This window comes from Cylas formicarius, unplaced genomic scaffold (genome assembly GCF_029955315.1).
Source record: "Cylas formicarius isolate icCylForm1 unplaced genomic scaffold, icCylForm1.1 PGA_scaffold_3__17_contigs__length_32017465, whole genome shotgun sequence".
NCBI lineage: Eukaryota > Metazoa > Arthropoda > Insecta > Coleoptera > Brentidae > Cylas > Cylas formicarius.
Genome location: NW_026844326.1, coordinates 16,271,132 through 16,292,984, shown reverse-complemented (window position 1 = coordinate 16,292,984; position 21,853 = coordinate 16,271,132). Strand labels below are relative to the sequence as shown.

Below are 21,853 nucleotides of genomic sequence, written 5' to 3'. Positions count from 1 at the left end.
ATTACATGCATAGGAGAACCTAGTGGAAAAGTTTCAAAACATTTATCAAAATATGGTTTAAAAATAGCTTTCAGAACTAGCAACATGATAGGAAAATTTTTAAAAAACAATAAAACGAAATATCCAAAATCTCAAAAACAGGTTGAAATGCCGATCTTGTCCTAAAATTTATATTGAACAAACAGGTAGATCCTTCAAGAAACGCATTAACGGACATAAAAGAGCGTTTAAAAATAATAGTCTAGATTCTAATTATGCTACACACTTAAACGCAGAAAAACACATTTTTGACGACAATTTTGATATTTTACATACAGTCACAAAAAGTAGAAAATTAAATTTGTTGGAAGCCATGGAGATTAACAAAATGAGACATTCAAATGTATTGCTTAATTATCAATTAGATTTAAATACCTCTCCTTTATTGAACTTAAATTCTCACAACAACATTAATTAAGGTTTTATGGTCATTTTTCGGTATATATAGTGGCAGGTAGTTTGTAAATATTACATTTGATAAAGACACCGTGTTGTCCAAACAATTGTCATGTCAAAATATATAATTTCGTGAAAACCTGAACTTTTAGTTCTTAATTATTTTGATAAATGGATTTTCATCAAGTAAAAGCCACCTCAGTTCAAGTTCTACAATCGCTTCCCTACCCGAAATCATGCATATAATCAACAAGCTTCCACTATAAGGTTAACTTACCAACCAGAGACAATTGAACTAGGACAATGTTGGTATACCGATAACTCCAAAACTTATGCTGACGTTGAGGCTGTCATGTACCCCTTTTCAAATAGTTAATGTCTTATTATCCTGCATTCGGGCCAACTATGGCTTCCAAGACAGGTTGAATAGGATGTTTAGACAGTTGTTCCTTTGACAGACTGGTTTTAGTGTGTTGTGTTTTCATCTGTTTTATTTTAATGCGCTGTATCTATTTATGTGCTGCCGTCACCTTGAATTTCCATTTCCATACTACATTATGATTTGATACCGTCACTGGCATTTTTGTAAATAAATAAATGTTTAAGATCTAGATTTGGGCACTGATCCTAGTAATGAAGCATATTGCACTTCAGATTTACCTATTGCTATTATCAGCGAAACAGAGTAACCGTGATCTCCAACTTCAGTACTAGTTTTTTTCCCAGCAAATGGTAACCTTTAAATGTAGTCTGGAAAAAATATGTGCCCAATCAAATATCTTAGAATTGTTCATGCGCTTTTATTTCATTTCATTTCATTCCTAATCAATTTATGCAATTTCATTCATTTTACTCACTTGATTAATTTTTTAAAATTACATATTAGAGTAATTGTTTGTGATAAATGGACACTCTCCATTTGCACATAAATAAATAAATATATAAAGGAAAATGATATATTGGTAAACCTTGGCAGTAAGGTAGTATGGTAGTATGGATTTCTCTTTAAGGAGGTTTAACTATTTCGAAGGAGTAGGTATGACAAAATTATTTTAAGTAAAGCTAACCTAATTCTTGGTGGGTGATCAATTTCAAGAGGATTTAACTTCTAAAATACCCTGGAAAATAAACTTCTAAAACAGAGGTGCGATAATTGTATAGGTTTATATAGGCCAATTTATTACGTTGTTAGTATCAATTTATACCTAAATCACAATAACATTAAAGCCTTCTAATCCAGTTACACGATCGGAAGTTAAGTTGGCTAATTATTCTCTCACTCGGGCCAATATAATTAACCCAGTTTTACGCGATGACCCACCCACGCCACAATTCACGTTACGCTATGCCAAAAACTGAGCGAGATCACCAAAAAACCAACGAAGCGGCCACGCTGACTGACCATGCAAAATATTTTGAGCCATGCAGAGAAATCTCTAATCACACATGGCGCGAAAACATCGCACTTTTACGGCGAACGCGTCCGGAAATGGCCGAACGAGTCTTAAACCCCGCGCGTTTAAAACAATTGACTACCTGTTGCCGTGAAGTCATGGCAACCGCAATTCCCTGAACGCCGCCGCTAAAAGATTTTCAGTTGTCGATCGACTAGGTTATACATTAACCTCAACTTGTGTGTGTGTGTGCTGGTTTAAAGTTTACGCTGCCGTCTATGTTTTAGATACACCACCGTATTGAATCTCGTGGTTGACTGGGACGGTTCTTGTGCATTTTTTGTAGATGACATTCTCAGCGGCTCGTTAATTTGTAATATTCGCACCGTATCCGGTATATTGTGTTGTGTTGTTGACATTCGCTGCTCCGTGTGGTTGTTTGCAGACATGTGTACGTGATTTCCAAAACTTAAGACTGGATTGACAGTTCTAAAGATAATTCATATAGGTAAGTAGCTGCTCGGTTTGACTGGTTTCACCGGAAAGGCATTGTTTTTAGAAATTAGAAAAAATTGGAATAAAATCTTCCTATTTAATTTCGATCAAAATAGAAGTGTAATGACGGCAATTGCGTTATCCACGCTTACTTGGAAGAAAGTGATGGAGGTTGTAGTTCATGGTTATTAATGAGATCGACGTATATATGCAGACGCTCACACTAAAAGAAAAAGCGTTTTATAACCCCGACCAATTTTCCAAAGGGCCCGGCGTAAATTTATTTTTAATATTAATATTATAAGTGATTTCCTCCAAATAGAGACTAAAATTGAAAAATTAAAATCAAATCGAATATCTTGAATTAAAAAGTTTAGATATTCGTCGAAAATATGAATAATTTTAGATGTAGGAAAAGAAATATAGGTATACTAAATTAAAAACCTGCCGAGGGTACCGGCGAAGCGTTCGTGTATGGATTTTTCTGTTTGCGGTAAGTGAAATAGTTACGATAAACTGCAGAGTATCTTTTAACAAATTAATAGACGGCCCGAATATCGGCAAACCGCAATACCCCTTGGAACCACAACGATTTTACGAATTGCCCAGAGGAATTTGCAATATGACGCGGAACCGTTATTAATCACACGTATGTTTTACATACATGTACGATTAAATACCTGCAACCAATTTCTAATAGTGTTTCAGTCCGGGCCACGTGACAGTGTCAAGGTTAGACCGTAGGTGAAAATATTTTTAACTTGTCGGTGAAGGGACCGTTGAGGGAAAGTGATTAAAAAACACGGGAAAAGACCAAAAATATAATGGTGGACATAAAATTACACCATATAAAACATTAGTCGTCGTATTAGCTGTATAATGTCGATAACTCGTTTCGTATATAGATATTTTACGATGCGAATGTTGTTAAGGTGAACGGCCTCATGACACACTCGGAAAGCTGTTGGGAAGAAAGAAAGGGGGTGAATCATTCGCTCGAGAATTTCGAAAATGTCGGTACGACTTGCGGTGCATGAAAAGAATCTACATTCATGAAATGTATTTTGCTGTAGGAGAACAAATTAACTCAAGCATTATCGGCCATAAACTTTAAAGGAAAGGAGAAATAGACTAGGCCCTTTTACGTATTTACAGAAGTACTTTGACCGCGGTAGTTTTTGCTTGTGTGCTTAGTTTTTTAAAGTTAATTCAAAATAAATTAAACCAAATATTCAAAATGTGTACAGAAATTAATAATGTTATAATGGGTGACATACAAATTGCAACATCCAGAATAATAATCGATGACATTTTCACACAAATTTATTGAATCGGACGAACGATGTTTGACTGTGGTTCTCCAATCATATCCTATATATGTTCAATAGTCGATAAGTCTGATGACCTTGCGGGTCATGGAAGAAGAGTTAGCGATATTGACTTGCTGAAAAGTTCAATCTTGCGCATTTGCTGTTGGTGCTGATTCCACCCTAAACCATCACGCCCCTGGTGGAGTCTCATGCTTTGTGCAAAATTCAGAATTCACAATGCAAAATCGCCTTTCTCGCCACTCACCACAATAAAACAAATCGATTCTACTGATTGACACCATACCGGACATGGCATTGTCCATTGGTTATTGCTATTATCAACCGAAGACGTCTTTTGTATAGCTCATAAGTTCTAATTTTGCTATAAGTAGAGCCCATTGACATCTGTTAATTCATACCGTTTACTTATGTCCGTTGTGATGAAAGGGCTCCGTTCTCTGATCCCAACATCCCATCCCAACATCACATCACTGTTGCAGGTACTGCCGGGTTGAAAGTACATCTCGGACTCTCGTAGGCTTCCCACGTCCTACAGGAGATATTGTTTTGAATACCGTAAAGACAATAAAACTGTTTTTTTGTGAAATTAGGAAAATATCTGTTTTTTTTGTGATCAGACTGGGACAAAAATCTTATCGTTTACTACTATACTTCATCCAGTCAATCAACCGAGAAAACATCTGAGATATAGCTAAGCTTAGATATACTTTTCCTTTCCTTTATTATACGTTTACCATATACAATCAATTTTTTCAAAAATGCATTAAATCGATAATAACGCTTTTTAATAAAATGTCTTAGTCTCATTCAGAAGCATTTTTGGGAACGAATAAGAACGCATATCTCTTTCTGTAAATGTCTTAAAGCACAATAACCGTCGGCGAACAATGTGGTAAATTGCTTCGGAAAAATGCGTCCTTCGGCTAATACATTGTTGCACTACAGGTACGTATGATGTGCCCAATTCGTGTTCTGCGAAATTTGTAAAGTGTTTTTTTTTTGTTTTGTGGTGTATTTTTCGTGGAAAATTTAATAGGATCTAAGCATATGTTTACAAACAAATGTGTAAACGATATTTGACAAAGATCGTTTATAAATTATCTTGGACAACACGTGTTCATCAACGAATTATGCTCTAAAAAGTTACAAGATCTATTTAATGACAGAAAGAAATTAAGTTGATTGTGTCATCAATGGATTTGGGTAATTCAATATTACAGCTATCATCAACGCCATTTTGCTGACCGTTTCGGGTTGAATGTAAATTTTGCTCATGAAATGAAGAATGCAAATATGGAAGAATATAAAATTCTCTCCACGGTTCTAGAAAGTTTCAAATAATAAAAACAAAAACAAAAACTGTGTAAAATATAATATATTGCACTGTCAACTTTATGATCGGAAAATTACCAAAGGGATTTGATAGTGTAATATCGGCTTTATACCAAACTCTCGATTTATTTGTCGATAACCCTATTGCCAAGGTAACAAAAATGCTGAAAATGCCCAGTCACGCTTACGTAATTCCGCACAAGAATGAACGTTGCTATAACCGTAATTCAATATTTCATTTGGGCACCAATTGCACAAATCAGTGAGCGCGACGTGAAAAGTCGCCCAACCCCTTACCGTCACCCTTTTTACAGTTTTGAATAACAAGACATTTAGGGCAAAAGCCAGGGTTAGGGGTTAAACTACATCTGCAAATTGCTGATTGTCTGGTTATAACAAGTGCTCTTGCTGTGAAGGACTCTTTATTTTTACCTTTGTGGTGTATGTTCATTTTTTATCATTGAATATGAATAGACAAATATTGCAAAATAAACTTTTGCGATTGTAATAAATGAAGTTTAAGACAAATGAATTTTATTACTAGCTATTCAAGTAGGACATATAATTTGACAGGTTACAGAACTTTATTTTATTTTTCTATTTCTAGTGGTGATTTAAATACAGACGTTTTAGTACTAGAATCAGGGCTTCAAATTATGTGAATTTGAATAAACACTTGTACTTATTGGATATCCTGGACACTGGAACATCCGTCTCATTGCAAAAATGTCAAGGGTAATAATAATTCGCCGATACTTCTGGCAACAGAGCCGATCCTATCAGGATTGAAATCCAAGGACAATTAGCAATGCGACACGCTATGGACGCTATGTCGCTATATATTATGAAGGCAAACAAGGAGAATCGAGGAAAAACTTGACATAACAGAACTAAGCAAATAGAGACTTCCTTGGTGAGGAATATGCCAGTGTGGAAGCGCTTAGGTTTTCCAAGGTGTGGGGAACCAGTACGAACTAGACTCTTGAGTGTTCTGGAAGAGCCCAGTATAATCTGTCTGAGCATAGTAAATCAGATAGATGAAGATGCAGATAGGCAAATACTGTGATGTAGTAGTGGTGGAAGGTATTTAAAAAATACGTTGTTAAACTACGTCGGTCCTACTCTACGCAGTCAATATGACAAGAAGGGAAAAATGGGTACAGAACAAGACTGATCTACTTGGGAACGGACCGCGTTGGTTCACAGACGGTAATCCGGAAGACTGGCCTAAAGGGAAACTAAAAAGCAAATCTTTTAGCACAGAAAGGGACAGAAAAGTCACCGATTGGCTATTTCTTGTCGACAAGAAATGTCAAAGAGTCCATAAGAAATTGTTTAAATTATTTTGCATGTTACTATAACGCCCAGTATGAAGAATAATAAAATGAAATTTTTTGTTTGAACTATTGTGTCCTAGTTTTCCAAAAATTAGAGGAATCAGGTTAGATCGGTTTCTATTTAAATATTAAAAGAACCTTCCTTATTTTACTTCATCTTCTTCTTAAGGTGCCGTCTTCTTATAGAAGGTTGACAACTACTTCGGCAAATCACTCTCTGCCCTGTTATACTTTTAGTATAACCGTCTCATTAGAAGTTCACGATTACTTAAGCATTCTACCACATTTCAAAAGCTCGTTGCATCGAGCGGACCTTGAGCGTTCAGGGATTCTAAGACATACACTTCTGGAACTTTCTATACGCCATCGAATTTCCATTTTTGGATTCAGATTACTTGTTAACCAGCATCCAAAATATCTGATATCTGTTGACTGTTCGTTATTTTAACGGTCTGATCTGCATAGCGTATACTGTTGACTAATCTTTCGTTCACCTTAGTGTCTTCTGGGGAGGATGCCGATGCATGACTATTCCAATTTTTGAAACTGCTCTAGGGAACAGGTTGATGAAACACCAAACGCATCACGTAAGTTGAGCAACCAGTAAATATTCTGCGCCGTTCGAGGCTCCTTCGTCCTATGATTTTTCCCTGCATAATAACCTGCAGCAATCCATATTTGTTGTTCACACAGATATGTCTGAGAAATGCATTTTTTCTTTTTGTAATTGTAAACAGAACTTCTAGGTCTTTGTTCATTCTCCTTAATACGGTTTGACGTCATTCGAATTCTCAAGGCAAGTGACAAAGCTTTAGCTGTTAAGTTTGTTCGATTTTGACTAGAATTTCATCCATGTGATTGATCTTTTCTTGGCTGTTGTGTCAAAGTGTGTACACTGCTCGATGACTTTGTTCTTTATAGATAGTTGGTATATATTATTCGTTTTTTTTTCTTATTCGAATGCAGCAATACAAAGAGGAATAAAAGCTAACATGTTTCATACTGTTACTGGATATATAGGCGCTCTGCGTTTTTAACCAATGTCAATTGTCCTTTCAAACCGACTAATAAAATCTTACCCTGATCCTTAATTCGACAGGTTTTAATTTAATGTTTAGAAAGAAAAAATAATTGCAGTCTGAGACGCATCGATTTTTACAATCGTTAGACCACTATATTAACTTATAGCCTTTGATCGTTTCAGCAGCGTTTTGTACCATTTTTTTGCACAGGCTATGTGACTAATACTTCCCGAGATACTGCCCGGGAGCCATTCTTAGTATTTGGACGAGAAAGAGCAATGGACTGTAATTGTTTGTTTAATTGAAGCTAGAAATAACGGGGCAATTCAAAAAATAATATATCGATGTAACGAGACGAAAAATGACAATCTCTTTTCTTCTTGGCCTACCTTGATGTAGCTCTGGCTGTTGACCGACACAATTTCGCAATACTTGACGGCACTCGAGATATTAATTCTGGCACGCGGAAAAATGCTCTCACGTTGGTCTCTACCTGAATCGTACTAGTCCCGATCACGGCGGAGTACGACACCCAAGCGACATACGAGTTTTTCTGGCCATATACCCAGTGAGATTGTCACCAAAATACGCGGAGAATATAACCGCAGCAATTAATTAAAAGAAAACCAATTTCAATTTGCTCGATATAAAAATTCCCCAATTACAAAAATTTAAGAGGAAAAATAAAACAAAACAATTCCGACTGGACGGAACATACCGCCCACCTAAAATGGCAACATTTTATTAATGAATCCAAAAAAAAAGAAAATAATTAACAAAAACCGTAATAACAATTCCGATACCCACGCGAATTCTAAGCTTAAAATTAAAAATTAATATATTGGAAAACATTAACAACTAATTTATTGGCAAAGGACAAACCTTTAAAACTGGGCGTTTGAGCATACCCTTTGCCGTCTTAATAGAGACTACTCTCACCACTCCGTCCGTACCCGGATGGACTTCTGTTACGCGCCCCAAATGCCAAGCCAATGGAGGAGAGAGATTTTCTTTAATTAACACCAGGGTGTCAATTTTAATATCAGTGGAGGGATCATACCACTTCGATTTTTGGTTAAGGGTGTGAAGATACTCACGTTGCCACCTTTTCCAAAAATCCTGATGCATGCGCTGTAATAACTGCCAACGCGAGAGTCTTCCCAATTTAACTTCGGTTAAATCTGATTCAATAAATGTGTTAAGAGGTTGAAGATTTAGAAAATGACTAGGAGTTAGAACGCTTAGATCGTTAGGGTCGGAACTAACAGGGCACAATGACCTAGAATTTAGAATCGCTTCAATTGCGGTCAGAACTGTGATGAACTCTTCGTAGGTTAAAATATGGGTTCCTACTACCCGAACAATATGGGTTTTCACTGACTTGATGTTACTCTCCCAAATTCCACCAAAAGTTGGCGCCGAAGGAGGGTTAAAGTGCCACTTTATGCCTTCTCGTGTGGAAGCATTATGCATCTTTTGAGCGAGTTGTTTGGCGGCTCCAATAAAATTAGTGCCACAATCACTGTAGATGTCCGTGACAAGACCACGCCGAGAAATAAACCGTCTTAACGCCGCAAGGAATGCATCGGTAGACAATTCAGTAGCGAGTTCTAAATGCAGAGCCTTGGTGGCCAAGCATACGAAAAGACAAATATAAGCCTTATAACTTTTTGAGCTTCGCATTTTGCCCATCGTTACTTGGAATGGACCACCGAAATCAACCCCACATTTGGTGAAGCATTTTATTTCATTTACTCGCACTGCAGGTAAGTTACCCATTACCGGAGGAGAAGAACAGGGGTTACTTTTAAAACAACGAACGCAAGAAGAGATGACCTTTCGTATCACTCTTTTAGAGGACGGGATCCAATATCTTTGGCTAAGTAAATATTGGGTAGTTTGTAGCCCAACGTGTAAGTACTTAACATGTGTATGCTCCACAATCAGACGAGTCAGCCTATGATCACTTGGAAGTAAACACTGGTGTTTATTACTATATGGAATAGAAGAGTGATGTAAACGTCCGCCCACCCTGAGAATACCATCTTGGTCAAGAAAGGGAGTGAACTTGCGAAAATATTTCGGGAAGGACTTCAAATTATACGAGTCCTTTTTAGAGAGTGCAGTTATTTCCTTGTTATAATAAAATCTTTGAATTTGCTTGATTAAAATTAAGAGGGCTTGGTCGAGTTCAGATAGAGAAAAACATTCATTTAGCAACAGCGTTGGATTTTTAGTCTTTGAGATGAAGCGCATTATGTAAGCGAAAATGCGATTCAATTTTGATAAAGATGAGAACCGGTCTATTAGGTTATCCCAGCAACAGCTCTCTGTAGTCGAAATAGTAAGAGTCGTCTTTCGTCTTTCTAATGTCACTTCGTTGATCTTTAGAGACTCGTTTGACCAAGGGTCACAATGGGAAGTTAGGAATGACGGCCCCGCCCACCATTTTTCTAAGTGGAGTAATTCGCAGGGTACAATGCCGCGGGTAGCACAGTCAGCAGGATTTTCTTGTGTAGACACATGAGACCATTGACTAGGAGATACCTTTTCCTGAATATGGGTAACCCTGTTGCTAACAAATGTTGCCCACTTATGGGGTGAAGATTGAATCCACGAAAGCGTAACAGTTGAATCAGACCATGCGAAGACTGAGCTGATGGGTAACATATTTCGATACGACTGCATCACAATTTCGATCAAATCTGCTAAGAGTACAGCCGAGCATAGCTCTAAACGAGGAATTGAAATTTTCTTGAGTGGGGCTATTCTTGATTTGGCACACAAGAAGAAAGTTTTTGCTTGGTTACCTAGCACCGCTCGTACATAAATTACAGCGGCGTAGGCACTTTCAGAACTATCACAGAATCCATGTAATTCGCAGAATTTCACGTCATCGAAGGTAACCTTTCGAGGAATAGATAAAGAGGACAAGAGTGGCAGATTCTCCTTGTATAAGGTCCAAGCGGACGACACCGACTCTGGAGCCAATTCGTCCCATTCTATTCCAGAAGACCATAGTTTTTGAATTAGTAATTTGATAAAGACAGTAACGGGAGCTAAGAACCCGAGAGGATCGAATATTCGTGCCAAATCGGACAGTAAGTTACGTTTAGTACATGCATGCTGTCTGGGATCAATTTTATAAGTAAATGCAGGTGGGACACCATTGCAGACCCAAAATTTTAATAGTTTGATCACTTTCTTTGTCTAGCGAAACCGGAACTTGGGAGAGCGATTTATCTAAATTGGAAATAAGAAGGGGATTATTACTACCCCATTTCCGGAGTTGAAAACCCCCTAAGGCAAGGAGATCGATCAATTCCTTTTGAAGGCTCAAAGCTGATTCGACAGAATCAGCACCTGACAATATGTCATCAACATAAACGTTGGTTTTTATAACCTTTGAAGCTCGAGGAAATTGATCTTCGTGGTCCTGAGCCAATTGGATTAAAGTTCTAATGGCATGAAAGGGGGAGGAAGAGATTCCGTAAGTGACAGTATTAAGCCTATAATCTTGAATAGGATCGTCTTTGGAGAATCTGAAGACAATCCGCTGATAATCTCTGTGAGGTTCCGACATCAGTATATGCCTAAACATCTGTTTTATATCGGCCGTAATAACGACAGAGTGAGTGCGAAATTGGAGGAGTAGAGAGAATATATCTTGTTGAAGTTTGGGTCCAACTAGCAAACAGTCGTTAAGAGATAAGTTATTAGCCGCCTTTGCCGAAGCGTCAAAGACAACGCGAAGTTTAGTAGTTACACTTTCAGGTCTAAGTATACAATGGTGAGGTATATAGTATTGATGATTAGTATGTGGTAAAGGTTTAACAAGTTCCATATGACCGGAATACAAATAATCTTGCATGAATAGGTTATATTCTTTGCGGAGTTCTGGATTATGCAAGAGTCGTCGTTCAAGTGAATAAAACCTACGTAAGGCAATGTCTCTTGAATGATCGAATACCGGTAGAGAAGAGAATTTAAACGGGAGATGAAGAATGTATCGACCAGTATTATCTCGAGAGTAAGTTTCAACGAAGATTTTTTCTGCAGCCAGATCTTCACGGGAGTGGGCGTTTATTTGAGGAATCTGTTCGAGATGCCAGAATTTATTAACAACCTCTTCGAGTGAAAGTGTAGAGGTGCAACAAAGGGTATTGTTTGAGAGAGTTGGTGGTGATGTTATTACTCGACCTGTAATAATCCAACCCAGATGTGTATTAATAGCCACAGGTTCATTGATAGAGTGAGAAATAGAGCCTTCCTTAAAGAGAAATCCAAATGCATCGCAACCAAGAAGCATGTCAATGGGACTTGAAATATTAAATTTATCATCGGCAAGGTCTAAGTGGGAAAATTTACTAAAGCTAACATCCGGTAAATCAGAGCTGGGCATGTTATCACAAATTTGGGGTATAACTGCAAAATCAAGGGTTATTCGGGGTTCACTGGACATTCGAGGGATAAACGTGCAAGTAACCTCTTGAGAAATGTTCGAGGTGGTATTTCCTAAGCCTTTTACAAAAAGTGAGAGAGGCTTTCGAGTAAGTCCAAGCCTATTAGAACATTTAGATGTTATAAAGTTCACTTGACTGCCACTATCAAGTAAAGCTCGAACAGGTCTGTAGTAACCAAGCGAGTCTAAAACTTTGATTTGAGCGGTAGCTAGAAGAACTGAAGAATCTCCACCATCAGGGCTAGAATCAATGTTCGTTAAAGCAATTGACTGTGTTCCTGCATCACATTTGTTAATATAATTATTTGAACTGGTGGAAGGATTATGATCAGGACTGAGCTGTTTATCATGATGTAATAAAGTATGATGTGGCTTTGAGCATTTTCCACAACGTACACGAGATGAGCATTTGAATGCTGTATGTTTTAAACCTAGGCAATTAGTGCACCAGTTTTTGATCTTTACCAACTTATATCTGTTAGCAGAATCCTTTTCTAAAAACTCTGGGCAACTATAAATTAAATGGCCTCGTTTATGACAAACTGGACAATTGGAGGAGTCAGAATTTAAAAGAAATGTTCTTTTCTGCGATTTAGAGGGTTTTTCCTTTTCCGTTATCTTGGAATCAGAAGAGTGGGAGACAGTATCTAGAGCAACGCATTGTTTTTTGAGAAAGTTTAACAAAACTTCAAAATGTTTGTTTTTGTAGTTAATATCATCTAAAGAGTTTCCGCATTCCAGCTCAAATCGAGTTGCAGTGCTTGAATCTAAACGATCGAATAGCATGTAAAAGAGAACAAAGTCCCACTGTTTCGTAGGATGACCTAAGTAGTCGAGGGCTGATAAATGTTCGGAAAATTTATCTAATAATGACTGTAGGGCCTTCACGTCCGTTTCACTCTGGAGGGGTTTTATCTTTTCTATTTCACGCCAATGACTGACAGAAATCAAGCGAGAGTTCTCATAGCGCTCAGTCAATGTCTTATAAGCAATGATATAGTTACCTTCAGTTAAAGGATTGCACTGTACAATGCTCAATGGGGGCCCTTCTAAGGAATTTATGAGGTATGTAAACTTTTCAACATTTGAAAGAGTTAAGTTATTGTGAATCATAGAATTAAAAAGGTCGATGAATGTCTTCCAATTGCGCAATGAACCATCAAATTTTTTCAATTCTAATTTAGGCAGCTTGATGTGACTTGGAGTACTGGGGTTAACTTTAGTACCATCAAACAATTGGGAATAAGTAGCGGCAATATGTGTCGTCAAAAACTTTCCTAATATGTCTCTGTTCGTCCAGGTCACTATCGTCAACCGTTGCCAAAATATTTAAAATAGCTGCATGTTGGGTTTCAAAGTCCGTAAGAATAGCTGGTAAATGCATATAACGAACCTTGAACTTCATGTGAATTGCATTATCTGTTAAAGCTCGAGTAGCCACTGCGAACATTTCGTTCAAACGACTAGAAGCATTATCTCTTTGAGCTATCAAACCTTTAAGTTTTTTATCGCTCATTTTTGTTTTTAAGCAAAGGAATAAATGTGAAGGAAAAATTGATTATATCAATTACGGTCAGCTAATTGAGCCAAAATACAACAAGCTGAACTCTACAATTTCCTATAATGATCACAATAATAATAATCAATAAATAAATAAATTTAAAATATTTTAGTTAGTAGTGGACAATAGGCACTCCTATATAAATGCTTGCAAACACCGGAGAGACGGTGGAGACGGGGGGAGAGAGCGAGAGTAGAGTGGCGTGTAAATTTTTTGATTAACGAGCTAATATTTAAATTAGAGTATTTGAGAGAATATTTAAAGAATGCGACAATTAAATGCTAAACAAAAAATATACAACGCCGAAATAATAATCTTCCTTATGCGACAAAAAATTTTGAAAATACCAATATATTTTTTGCGAGTACGCAGTGCCGAAAATAGCGCGATCGGTCGTTGGATGCGACGGCGACGTCTAGGTTAAATCGGTGCGAGTTCGGTACCTGTCCGAATGGAACCACAAAAAATCTCAAATTTTTAAATTCTGTTCCTTTTGAAACGAGCAAACTGAAATTTGGCCACGTTATTTTCGCGATTAATTAAATATCCGGCTCGAAGGACCAAAAAATGGACGAGAAAGAGCAATGGACTGTAATTGTTTGTTTAATTGAAGCTAGAAATAACGGGGCAATTCAAAAAATAATATATCGATGTAACGAGACGAAAAATGACAATCTCTTTTCTTCTTGGCCTACCTTGATGTAGCTCTGGCTGTTGACCGACACAATTTCGCAATACTTGACGGCACTCGAGATATTAATTCTGGCACGCGGAAAAATGCTCTCACGTTGGTCTCTACCTGAATCGTACTAGTCCCGATCACGGCGGAGTACGACACCCAAGCGACATACGAGTTTTTCTGGCCATATACCCAGTGAGATTGTCACCAAAATACGCGGAGAATATAACCGCAGCAATTAATTAAAAGAAAACCAATTTCAATTTGCTCGATATAAAAATTCCCCAATTACAAAAATTAAAGAGGAAAAATAAAACAAAACAATTCCGACTGGACGGAACAGTATTGTTAATATTGTTAGAGCTAGACTTAAGTCAAGCATAAGTTATATCTGGTTTCTAAAAGGTACCTATAACTTTGTGCCCTGCGCTCACTCGCCAGCAGCGTTCAGAAAAGATTGCGATGACAAACTTTCCTCTTTTAATTAGTAAACGAATATTGCATTTTTTCAGGCATCATTATCATCTCGCACCGGCTCCACGTATCACTTCTCAAATTAACGACTCGCCTGTTGAATTAAGTTATCCTATAAACGCTTTTTTCTTTTTCGGTGTCGAACCGGTTCCCTGTAGGCAACATCTAGGTCTAAGCCGAGATCTAAAAACATAACCTAGAGTGTTTATGATGTTCGCACATCTGAATTTTATGCAAATAGGGCCGATAACGCTCAGCGTTTTATTGCTTTTGCTAACGAAATAATCAGCGTGTGCAAGTGGAAAATCATGTAGCGTTTTTCATTAACTCGTTAGGAAATTTTTATTATTGTCGCTCTTGGATGGTTTAAATCGGCAGCGGTAGTGTTTTATTTAAGGCGTAGTAGTATCGAACTAGGAAAACAAAGTACATCCTGCGGAGGTGCGTGAACGTTCATACTATTTTAAGTCTACATTTTGTAAAGGAATACGAGAAATCGGTTATCTATTAGATATTCAGAATTATATTGGCCTAGTTCTCATCAAATTATGCAAAGGAATTTTTTAAATTAAGGAAATTGGTAGTTTTACGAATTTAATATCACTTTTATTGCCTTTATGTTAACACTGAATTTTAAAATTGTGTGAAGCCATATTGCATGTTGCTTTACCTATAATATAGTGACGTAAGAGTCGCAGATGTAACGGAAACTTCACGATGCAGTAATTTTCCAAATAGCGTCTTTAGCTCTGAACATGAAAAATAATGACTAATAACCCCAAGAGACACTTAACCGAAAAATAGGGTTTTTCTATGTTTACATTATGACGAGCACACTTTTAAACCATTTTATCCCAGTGGTGCGTTAATGCACCACCTATTCTATGATTTTTTTTGGCGCATCCAGGAAATATTTTTGCACATTCATTTGGAAATTTTATTATTATCACTACTAAAGGACCTAAAACCGTAGAAGTCTCTAATTTATGTGTAGAGGAAAGATCTTATATATGACTTCAAAAGTTAACAAAAGCGGTACATAGATTTGTATCACATTTTCAAGTAAATCCAAAATAGTAAAAAAATATATTTTGAATTGCCATTTTTATTAAGTCTATAGCATGTAGATTACATCGCAATATACATTGGAAATACTATATGCGTGAATGCAGCACTGGTTTTATCTGTGAAACAAAACTTTGTTATTGCAAGTCTAGACAAGTCAGCGCATGTAGAATTAACATCCAACAATTAGCGTGTTCTTTAGTATTAGTTTGCGCCTTGTGTAGTGAACGTTACAGTTCGTAAAATATGACATTTCCGAGGTATTTGACTCAAAAGGAATTAGAGGCGGCTATGGAGGAGATCGTGATGGATGAGGACAATAACAATCAATGTCGTAAGTATTATTTGGATTTACGTATTCTTATTAATTGTAGCATGCCATTCCTTGTAAACTTATGCTAAAAATAACGCGAAAAAATATTTACAGAACATATTGGACGCGGTCTATATTCCACCCGACGTGGATACCTTGACTGACGAAGAAGATATGAACGATAACATAAATCTAGAAGAGTTTGAGGAACCAACTGATATAGTTGGAACTTTCGAGTTACATACACCGAATGATACAACTGCCCTTCAACAGTCCTGTAATTCATCAACTACTGTACCTGAATGGGATTCATCACATGATGAAGACCTGGAATTCAAAAGAAGTCGTATGCTTTCTGCAAACGACGGGCTTGCTTCTAGTGTTAAAAGGAGGAAAAGTCAGATTGAGTACACTCACATACCTATATCCGATGAATTTAGATGATGTGAGGAACTAAAAAATAGGCTTTCTGGAAAAACTCCGCTTGAATTTTTTTTAATGTTTTTTAATGACGAAGTGATTGATTTGATTTTAAATCTTAAATTGGTTTGCGACTTTTAAAAACTGATAAAACAATTACTGAAAGAAATCTTGCACCTGCCATAGATGAGGTGCGTTATCATAATCAAGGTCACCTCATGATTTTTCATGCTAATAAAGCGCCAATTTGGGTTTGTAATAAGTGTAATGTGCATTCACATGCTTCATGCTTTGTAAAATATGACCAAAAGTGAAACCGGGTTACCAGTGGTTCGCTCACGCACCATAAAATATTGTGCGTTTTTTTGTATCAAATCAGGTTCTAATTGGAAAACAATCTACTTTTAGTTGTTTTCTGTCGAATTTGAACTTTCTTTTGTATAAATTATATGTTACATCTTATGTGCCCCAAAACATTATTTCATGTTTTTTCCCAGTGGTTCGTTTTTTTTTATATGTTTCGAGTTTTAATTTTTTTTTGACGCATGTAATGTATTCTTAAGTGCAACAAAATAAATAATTTCAGAGCAAAAAAGTATTTTTTTATTTTTTTTATGCTTGGGATAATATGGATTAACCGCTAATATTTAATTGACGGATTTTGAAAAGGAACAATACAAAATACAAAAAAAAAATATATTTTCTTAAAAATTATTGAAGTGTTTAATTTTGTCCAAATTTACACCCGCAAAAATACAAAATAATTTCACCTTTTAGATGGTTTTTTCTTATACACCTGGGTTTTAAAGGCAAGGAAATAAAAAACGAGTCAAATATGATTTGGGTATGGTGTCCGTCTTAAAGCTAAAATACTTTTATAGTGGTACCTTTTGTATCTATTAAATGTTTTTCGAAAAATACCATAATTTCTTTCTGCAAGGTGAATTTCAGGGAAAGGTTTAACGATTTCTGAAATTAAATTTTCCTCAAACGTGCTTGTATCTCAAAACATCAAACGTGGGAATCGATTGTCAAAAACGCAACAATGTATAGAGGGAATTGGGAGTACTTGACCTTTGCGCCTCCCATTTGAAAAAAATTAGTTAATTAGTTAATATTTCACTTAGCGCATTGTGAAGGTTTTGCGATACCTTTTGCGCTAGTGCATGCTAGTGCGTGCCACAAGCGAACGGTTTTTGTTGAAAATAATTGCTGAATCCTGGCATTCAGTCACTGTTACCAAACTGTTTTTTCAATTCGCAGTCGAGGTCGATTATTCAAATCGAGAAGGACAACACAAACCGCAAACACGGCAATATGCATCTTGCCGTAATATATATGATGCAAATCTAGTGCGCAGTGAACCTCGGACGAACTTAATACTGATTTACTGTGGTGCGGTTTTTCGAAAAAACAAAAAAAAAAGCGGCGCGGCGCGCATATCCATTTGTAATTTGAAGCTAGAATGCGTAAAAATGGCTTGTTTAATGAGCGCATTTTTAATGGGCATTACGAACGCCGGGATATTAATTATGTTACTCAATTTCGTGTGTAATTTATGATGATTATGGTTCATTTCTTTATGCCTTTTTTAATTATTTAACTAAACCAGATTCGCATAAATGTAATATGCAAATGCGCTAAAACCGTGAACACCTATTAAAAGTGGGAACGAAAGCCGGAGGCATCACTATGGCGTTGTTTATGTTGTTTCATTTTATTGTCTTTATGATTTCTTAAGTAAGGTGAAACGTTTAATGCACATGTGTGGCGTGTTTATATTCAATACCTGACTACTAGACTTTTCTGTAAGGCAGGTTCGGATTATAATAGTCGTTGCAGGTTGTAATTAATTTGAATACCTGAATAGGGTTGTATTGTATTGTATATTGTATTGTTTTTGATTTATCTCCTTCAGAACGAAAATGAACATATTATTATTATATATATATATATATATATATATATATATATATATATATATATATATATATATATATATATATATATATATATATATATATATATATATATATATATATATATATATATATATATATATATATATATATATATATATATATATATATATATATATATATATATATATATATATATATATATGATGACACCATACTCCGGGATATCATCCGTTCGCTCGTTGAACTCCGACTGGAATCCTGCATCCGACTGGAATCCTGCAAATCCTGCATCCGACTGGAATCCTGCAGACGTTTCGCCAAAATCTCACTTGGCATCTTCAATGCTCGCGCTCCGAAAACACTTCGAACATTGGGAGGTTATCGGCGGTGCGTGCGGTATTTATACTCTGCGCCGGAGATGGTAACGGTGCTACTTGTGCGTGGGGGGAGGTGGCTCCGCCCCCTGAATTGTCGCGTTGTTAATTTCGCCCGATCGTAGTTGCGATGTCCCCGTTGACTGCTGCGCATCGCTCTGCTGTTTGATTATCGTTCTCCACGTGTTGGATAAATGCAGAGCGTCGTCTCTCGTATTGAGGTGTCCGGACTTTTCTATTTCGATGGCCTCTCGTATAATCCTAGTCCTAAAATCAGTAATATTAGCTATTTGTTTGCAAGTGCCGAAATCAATTTTATGGCCTGTCTGATGTTGGTGCTGAAACAAAGCAGATGTTGTTTGTTTGTTTCTTATGGCTAAACGATGTTCCTCGAGCCTGGCTGAAATCCTTCTGTTGGTCTGTCCCACATACGTCAGGCTGCACGATCCGCATGCTACACTGTATACTCCTTGGTTATCCAGAGTAATTTTTTGTTTTGGGTTTCTTAGTATTGCTCCGATGGTTTGGTCAGGTTTGTATGCCGTTGATATGTCGTGTTTCCGTAATATTCGGCCGATTTTGTCAGTAACCCCCTTGATGTATGGCAGGACAGCGACAGCGATCGATCTTCGTTGGGTCTCGTCCTGCACTCTCTGCTGCGGCTGTTGTTGTTTACTGATTGCCTTGCTGATGGTGTGCCTTTGGTATCCGTTTTGTCGAAGACAGGTACTAATTTTCTTCAGTTCTTTATCTTTGTTCCTCTCGTTTGTGAGCCTGAAGGACCGAGCAATTAATGTATTTGCCACTGCCTGTATCTGTGATGGGTGGTGATGAGATTTAGCGTTCAGATATCTATTAGTGTGTGTTGGTTTTCTATAGACAGTGTGTTCCAAGTGTCCATCTTCGGTCCTTGTGATGTGCACATCTAAAAAGGGCAGACTGTTATCCTCTTCAAGTTCTATTGTAAATTGAATCCTTGGGTGAATCAACGTATCTTGTCCATAGTTTTGGCTTCATATTTGTCTTCTCTATTGCTTTCTTTTCGAAGTAAATCATGAAGAGGTTGGCAATCACAGGTGAGGGAGATGATCCCATTGCTGCTCCATCTATTTGTCGGTAAATTTGTATTATGTTGTACATAAAGTAAACGTTTTTCAGGCAATGTCTTGACAGATCGATTATGTATGGCGGAAGATCTTCGTTTTCTTCTATAAGCAAGAGTGCCTCTTCTACTGGAATACTCGGGTAGAGGGATTTGACATCGAAACTTGCCATAATGTCGTCCTTGTCCATCCTGAGAGAACTTAAAATCTGAGTGAAATGTTCTGAGTTTTTAACATAGGAATCTGCCTTTTCCACTACAGGCTGAAGTGCACTGGCCAGATGTTTTTCCAGCTAGCACAATGGTGAGTTAAAGGCGCTTACGATTGGACGCAGGGGAACCCCGTCCTTATGGATCTTTGGATTTAACTATGCAATAGCTCCAAAAAGAGTACCCGTCGATATATATATATATATATATATATATATATATATATATATATATATATATATATATATATATATATATATATATATATATATATATATATATATATATATATATATATATATATATATATATATATATATATATATATATATATATATATATATATATATATATATATATATATATATATATATATATATATATATATATATATATATATATATATATATATATATAATCATATATTTATATATCATATGTAGAATTGATAATATTCCAAAATCCAGAAGGATAACTTCAGGCTCGTCAGCCTTATGTCTCTTTTGTTTAATTATTATTGGAAACAATTCAGCTTCGAAAATGTAAACGAAATATGGGGGACGAATTTGATTTTATAAAGCGCACAGGTACCAGAAGTGCTTTATGTACTCTTATAATTCGATTACAGAAATGTAGAGATTAACAGAAAAGCACATACTTAAGCTTAATCGATTATGAGAAAGAGTTCGACAGAGTCTTCAATGATATAATAGTGCGGTAAACGGCAATTTGACTCACGAGTTTATTTGACATGAGCGGAGCGAGTTTTTAATAAACGAGTGAGTTAAAAAGTTTACCGAACGTATTGCATACTATCTATAGTTTTGGTTAGTATAGTTTTCTACGACCGTTAGTTTTTGGGTACATTACATACATACATTCACCGACATGACCGTCAGAATTGACAAACGTCAAAATTCAAAGCGTGGGAAATATCTCCGACAATATCCGATTGGTCCGAAATCCGTGCGGTAAAATCCCGGAAATGTCCGGATTCATGGGAGACGAAACTGACTCGCTAGATCAGTGGGAATTAAGTATTTTACAGACGGGAGTAGAAAAAAGTCATTGACAACCTATATTGTATCAAATAGCTACTGTAAGAACGGAATGGGGAAGACTCAGCCTAGTAGCAATAAAAAGAGATGTGAGACAAGGTTCCAAGGATTTTCTACCAAGCTTTAAGTTACTGTTAGCAAGGTGTTAAAATAAATTCGGAAATCTAAAACATTGCACGTAGGGTTTTATTAGCTGATAACATCACTTGATCAATTACTGAATAGAACATAACAGTGAAGCTAGGAACTAGGAGCTAAATTCAAGTATCTTGGGTGTTGGATTGCTGAAGATTTGAACCAGGATGTAGAGTTTAAAGCCAGAATTGAGCAGGGTAGTAATACTTTTCTCAAAATGAAGCAATTCCTCTGGTAACAGAAGCATGGAATCCTTGACCTTGGACCCTGAAAGTGACCACAATTAGGAAAATTAAAGCCTTTGAAATGTAAATATTACGTTGTGTACCGAAGATATGGTCAGAGAGCTACTAAGCATAATTAAGAAAAGGAAATCGTCATACTTTAGGCATATTCTCGGGAGTGATAAGTACAACCTGATCATCAAAGGTAAAATTGAAGGGAAGCGAGATCCAGACAGAACACAGATTCTTCGATAAAAAAGGGTACATGAAGGAGAAGAAGAATAATCTACGAAGGTTGGCTATCCAACTCGCACGCGAAACTTCTTTCAAACCATGACCGCAGAACCTCCTGCCATTAGTTCTGCCCTGTCCCTATAGATATTTTGCTCTCAAGTTCACTTTATATAGTAAGTCTAAGTACATCATACAGGTCTAGTTGTATACTAGAGCTATAAGAGTCATTAGAGTCATAGTTTCCTTTGTCCGTTCGTCTAAGTGCGTCTCAATT

General features: G+C 36.6%; 1 protein-coding gene and 1 long non-coding RNA gene across 3 annotated transcripts in view; one reads left to right on the top strand and one right to left on the bottom strand.

Annotated features, from left to right (window-relative positions):
• LOC132700064 (uncharacterized) overlaps positions 1-21,853 on the bottom strand; it is a 61,397-nt gene that overhangs the window by 8,106 nt on the left and 31,438 nt on the right. Inside the window, exon 1 of one of the 2 annotated variants that reach the window (XR_009618595.1) lies at positions 1,641-1,796. The exons of the other annotated variant lie outside the window; for it this stretch is intronic. This is a non-coding gene — a long non-coding RNA (uncharacterized LOC132700064). Of the gene's footprint in view, positions 1-1,640; positions 1,797-21,853 lie in introns of those variants that run through there. 2 annotated transcript variants of the gene reach the window in all.
• LOC132700060 (rho GTPase-activating protein 20-like) overlaps positions 1,999-21,853 on the top strand; it is a 280,908-nt gene continuing 261,053 nt past the window's right edge. The window contains exon 1 of the mRNA XM_060667172.1: positions 1,999-2,337. The gene's annotated coding sequence lies outside the window, so the exon portion shown is untranslated. The remainder of the gene's footprint in view (positions 2,338-21,853) is intronic.